This window comes from Emydura macquarii, unplaced genomic scaffold, assembly GCF_026122565.2.
Source record: "Emydura macquarii macquarii isolate MOO-44397 ecotype Brisbane River unplaced genomic scaffold, CSIRO-AGI_Emac_v2 contig_554, whole genome shotgun sequence".
In the NCBI taxonomy this organism is placed as follows: domain Eukaryota; kingdom Metazoa; phylum Chordata; order Testudines; family Chelidae; genus Emydura; species Emydura macquarii.
Window position 1 is genome coordinate 7,579,830 of NW_027130691.1, and position 6,000 is coordinate 7,585,829.

Consider the following 6,000-nt stretch of genomic DNA (forward strand, 5'->3'; position numbering starts at 1 on the left):
GACTGTCTTCTTGTTCGTACTGTGCCTAGCCCAGTGGGGTGCTGGGCCAGGAAAAGGGCTCTGAGGCGCTACAGCAATACAAATAATAAACAACGACTGAAGAACTGTCACATACATGGAGCATCATGAGTGGAACTGGAGAAAGTGAGACCTAGTTTGGTGCGACACCAGGGGCTCAAGACCGGAAGCTGGGGCAGGGCTGCTAGTAGACAGACACAGGACGTCTCAGTGTGCAGCACTGGCCTCTAGGCATGCACAATGAAGATCTCTTTTCTACAACTCTGTCTGCTGCATCTCTTATTGCCAATGAAACAGAATGAGCAGAATGTGGTCTCCACGCACAGGGCCCATATTCCAAGGACAGCACATTGGCACAAGCCTTCCGAGCAGCCATTTGTCCTGCAGGGGATATTTGAGAACACCAGCATTGTTTTTAGTACAGCAACATCTCCAAATAGGTCTGCTTGGCCTTGCTGTGTATTTGCACACAGGGTTGCACCTGGCAGGAGTTCTGTGCATCCATAACATCTCATGCTTCCCAGAAAGCTCATTTCCTGTAAGCAAATCATATCTCATCCCTTACGTAGGCAAGTGAGTTGCCCTCCGCCTCCGAACGTAAAACATTGCAGGATTGGGCCCATAGTTTGTGGCAAGGTGCTGAGCACCTTTGGCTCCCACTACTTGTTGAGAGAGTCCAGGGTGCTCAGCTCACTGCAGGAATCACTCAGCACCTTGCTGGATCAGTTCCCATAACATTCTGTCCTCCTTACCAACAGCATACTTAGAAAATCCATTCCTTCGCAGATTAATGTATGAAATGGCCTTTAGCCAGGATCCCATGACTGGGCAAGTCACCTCTTGTTTATCCTTGGGATTTTCAAAAGGAGCCTCAGGCATTTAGGTGCCTTCCTCCCAGTACCTTTCCGTGGGAATTGACTGCCTAAGGTATTTGAAAATCCCAGCTGTCAGACTTAGGACCACAAAGGACAAAGACTGGAAAATTTACAAGTCACAAGGGAAGGCTATAGACTTTCCAGGGCAAAACAAAGAAATTTCAGACATGGGCCATAAACCCATCACAATTTTTTAAAGACTTTTTATTTAAAATCCTCTTTGTGCAGGGACACGAGTCACTGAAAAGTCCAAATACGTGTGCCTATGTTCTGTTCACTACGTCTTACTAAAGATCAAGAAGAAGGTCAGAGGACCCACAATTTGGAGAGCAAAATAAACATGAAGAACTGTGCCTATTTTGTCCAGTCCCACTAGAAATACGATAGCTATTTCCCTTCATTAGAACTGCTCATACGCCTTTGAAATCAAGGCATGGTTGCTCCCTTTCAGGTCAGTGGTAGAGTGGATTTAAAGGAAGAAGCTGTTTCACAGGGGGAGGTGTACTCTGGAGCCAAAAAGCTGTTTAACTTGTCAGCGTCAGGAAACCTACAACCAGACTTGACAGTTCTGCATTACCAGACTAAGGCTGTGTTGACTCCGGACTTCTTGGCCCTGTCTACAGGAGGTTTTTGTTGTGGGTTTCTGATCAATTTCCTATCATTGCTACCACAGGCTCAGCTGCGGTGATTGGTAAAGGTGGTGGGCGCGTCAGCGCAGCCAGCGCAGTGGTAGTTGCCAGTTGTTTAACCACGAGGTCCGGATGACATGGTGGTTAAAATGCTGAAGGCCTGCCTCTTTCCCACCCCCGCTCGTGGGTAGCTGAATTGGTGAGAAATGTAAACAACAGATAAAATTAAGCACATGCTCAAGTGCTTTGCTGAACAGAGGTAGGCTTAAGTCCAGGCTTAAAGTCAAACACATGCTTAAGAGCTTTGCTGAGTCCGGACCTTGGTGGAGCTGTCATGCTTACAGTTTTATGCAGGCCGATTCCACGCGACTGGGAACCAGCCCGTTCTCTGCCGCCTTCGCACAAATCCCCAGGTGAGAGAACAACCCCCCTGGCTCTTACACAGCCCTTCTCGTCAATAGAGCGCCAAGCGCTCCACAATCGTCAGCGTATTTATCTTCACAACACCCCTCAGAGGTAGAGAAGATATTATTAGCCACACTGCACAGAACGGAGGCATGGAGAGGCTCAGTGACTTATCCAGGGTCACACAGAAAGTTAGTGGTGGTGCCAGAAATTGAAGCGGGGTCTCCCAAGTCCAAGGCTAGTGTCCTAACCACTGGACCACCCTTCCTGCGCTCTTTGACAAATCAAAAGGTCCGATAGTAGAGGGAGCCCAACACGAAACTTGTCACGTAACGTCCGCCCTTTTTCATGCTGCCGTTTAGCCTGAATTGTAAAAGTTCAGCATGAAGCCTCATCTCATGCATTGCTGGAAACAAATTTCATCGGTTCAGCCTTTTGGGGTGTAGGCTGAGCCTGGTGCGCAGGTGGATTTTGCCGGTAATTATCGTTAATGGCAGTTAGACAGCTGCAGACAGATTCTTGGTCCTGTTGAGGCAGCTTTGCTTAGTGGACCAGATGGGGATTCCCCATCCCTTCAGGACTCCTTGGCTGGTGTAGCGGTTCTCACCATACCATAAAGGTAGTGTTTTGACACCTACTTTGCACTGTGTAGGGCAGTGGAAAACTGAGCCCAGAGAGAGCTCTACCAACAACACGAATTTATTGAACGCAGCTATCTTGGTGAAGACTTAGAGCCCCACTGACTTAACAGGAGCATGACCCAACCCTCCAAGTAAGCTTCCAACTGTTCTTCTATAACCGGTTTGTTGTCACGTGCCAGTCGGCTGGAGAAATATCACTGAAGCACATGTCTGAGACAAACTCTTGGAATCCAAGTAAAGAACTAACAAATGGGCTATACAGGCGTACAGCTTATACTAGGACTTGCTTTGACATCTTGGCTTTGACATTGTGCATCAAGTGTTAATTGGGTTTGTGTTCTGCTCAGAGGAGACTGAATAAAGGACCTGAGAAGGAGAGGAGAGAGAATCCAATGAAAAGCAGAGCAGAAAAGTTGAGTGACAAACCAGGAAACATTTTGAATGTTTTTGTAGGGCCAACAGTGTGTCAGGTGCTGTACGCACATACACAAAGGTGAAAAATTAGGCCGCTGCCAAAGAGCTAGCTATTATAGAGTATCACTTATCAAATGCCAACAGTGTGGTAAAGCATGTAGAGCCCCTAGTGTGACAAACTTTTAATGGGCTGTCATATCACTATTATTGGCATTATGGTAGTACCTAGAGGCCCCAACTGAGTTGGTGAGCCTGTCTGTCATCTTCTGCACATACACACGGAAGGAGACAGCCCCTGCCTCAAACAGCTTAAATCTAAATGGACCAGACAGACAATGAAAGGATTATCATCTCCATTTTACAAATGAGGAACAGAGACCCAGAGAATTTAAGTGACTTGCCCAAGGTCGCACAGGGAGTCTGTGGGAAAGCTGGGAATGGAATCCAGATCTCCTTAGTGCTTTAACCACATCCTCCCTATCTTTAATGCAACAGGAAAGGCATCTCGTTAGCTAGAAAAGCATGGTTTTTAAAATCTCTCCCTTGTAAAGAAAATGGGTTTAAATTATAGGAACAAGGGGTTCAGGGATTTGAACTTGTGTTGTAAACCTAAAATTAATAGTTTAAGATGTTTGCAAAACTCCCTGTCTTTCAGCTATCTTGTCTAAACCCCCTTTTTGTCCTATGAGTGCGCAGAGGTGTTAATAGGCCACTTGCAATATGTACCAACTGCTTATGCTAACAATCTGCTCCATCTTGCAGTTAGCTGTGATGCTGGGAGTACCTTTCCCAGACCTGAAGAGGAGCTCAGTGTAGCTCGAAAGTTTGTCTCTCTCATCAACAGAAGTTGGTGCAAATAAAAGATATTACCTCACCCGCCTTGTCTCGCTAATATCCTGGGACTGACAGTGCTACAACTACCCTGCATTCACACATCATAACATTCTTGATAAGGACAATGTAACAGCGTCACCACCTTACGCAGTCTGGCTTCAGGCCAGCTGCTCCCTCAGTTTCCCCTCACTCAGGTCGGATCTCCTGATCTTCTCTCTGCCATGTCCAAATCTCTTTCCAGGCCCAGTTTTATTCTTCAAACATGAAATGTAGGCAAAACATGAAAACAAAAGCCGTTCCCCTGCCTCCCCTTGGCTGCAGCGCTCAGAGGCTTTCCCCCTGCCTCTCTCAATGCTGAGAGGACATACCCTTTCCTTCAGTGTCCCTGCTTCACGGCCTACTGCAGAAGCCCACCTCCTTCCTGATGCCCTCTTTAACTGAGCTCTCTCTGCCCTCTATAGAGAACACTGGACCCCTTCCCATTGGGGTCTGATCATTGAACAGGGCTGGCAGGCCACCTTCTTCTAGGCAAAGGGGCAGAGATCATTTTATCTTCCTTGCATGGCAATCAGTAATGATCTGTGAATTGGTGTACCGTGTAGCATTGCTTCTACAGGCCGCAAGCCAGTTAGGCCCATTCCCCAGTTGCATTTTGCTCTTTGAATTTTGGATAGTTTTTGCGCCCTCTCCTTGGGAGCATTGTATGTCTGGGAACATAACAATGTCTGTGGTTTAATGCTGGACTATTATAAACCTTGGGTTCAGATTTTATTATGATTGCTTCTGTAAGACATTTTTTAAAAAAATATTGTGTTTCTCTTTATGCTGACATTTCACTTTGCTGATCTTTCTCTTGATGTTTGAGGGAAACATGGAAAAACACGTCTAATGACCGAGCGCTCATTTCCTCCAAATCCTACATTAACTGAATTTCCAAGGCAAAAGATAGCTTTACTATTTATTAGGGTAAATTAGGCCTATGCCCGCTTTGAAGCAGAAATAGAATGGAGCATGGCACAATACAATATTGACGAGCCTAAAGAATATTGTTTTCCCTTTCCTGTCCCAGCTGCACAATCCTCTCTCAGGTTTCACTTTTGCTCCAGTTCAAATCCCATATTAAAAAAAATCAGCCCCCACTCTCTCACTCTGTCTCTCTCCAAATCAATTGTTGCTCTCATGCAATTTTCATTAGAAGAGTGGCGTGACTTTATTTGACGGCGTTCCATTAGGAACAACTACTGCCTTTAGTCACCCAAATCTGCCATTGATTTCAAGCTTCTTTTGCAAGAGAAGACTACAAGGCTTTGGTTCAATGGGTACTGGCATGTACTGGTTATAGGTACAACTGCCTTTTACTGGATGGGATGTCATAGCTGCTCAGGTGTATGTGAGGTCATATCACCATTCTAATGACAACAGAAGCTATAAGTCATAAGATTATTGAAAGCCAATGGGAATTGTTCTAGAGTTAAGTGGTAGGTTTCTGTTTTGCAGCTGAAATCCTGAGATCTTTCCCTAGCTTGTATAAAAGCTAACTGCCGTGTAGCCTTGGCAGCTAAAGCATCAAGACACTACGTCTCTATGATGTTCTGTGGCTGAGACAGGCTGATGGAAATGAGGTGAACTGTATTTCTTTTACATCAATGGTTTATTTTTTCCGGGTTTTAAATAAATGAGTGAAAAAAGAACTGCAACTGAAGCTGAAACATGCTTTGTGCATTATTTTAAAGTAAAACATTCTGGCTCCATTCATGGCATGCTGGGATCTAAGCTGTAGGATTGTGTGAAATATGCATGTTGGGCCACTCCCCAGTCATGTATCTTATCTTTATTAAAAACAGACACATTTGAAAATCGCAACATGGGGTGAGCCATTTTAAAACTCTACTAAAGGCTTGATTGTGCCCATTCCATATGTGGTTGCACAAGAGAGGTAAGGTGGAAAGACACAAGGAGTCTTCCACACTTTGCACAAGAGTTAGGCACAATCTTATGCCCTGATCCTGCAAAAACTTGTGCGCATACTTAGGAGTATGCACTACAAGCAGTCCATTGTAATGTACCGGGTGGTGGACATCAGTGGAGTACTCACAGTGCATAAAGTTAAGCACCTGCAAAGGGATTTTCAGAATCAGTCTTTGTGTTTCCTGAAGCACAAAGACAACTGGAATCTGGATCTGT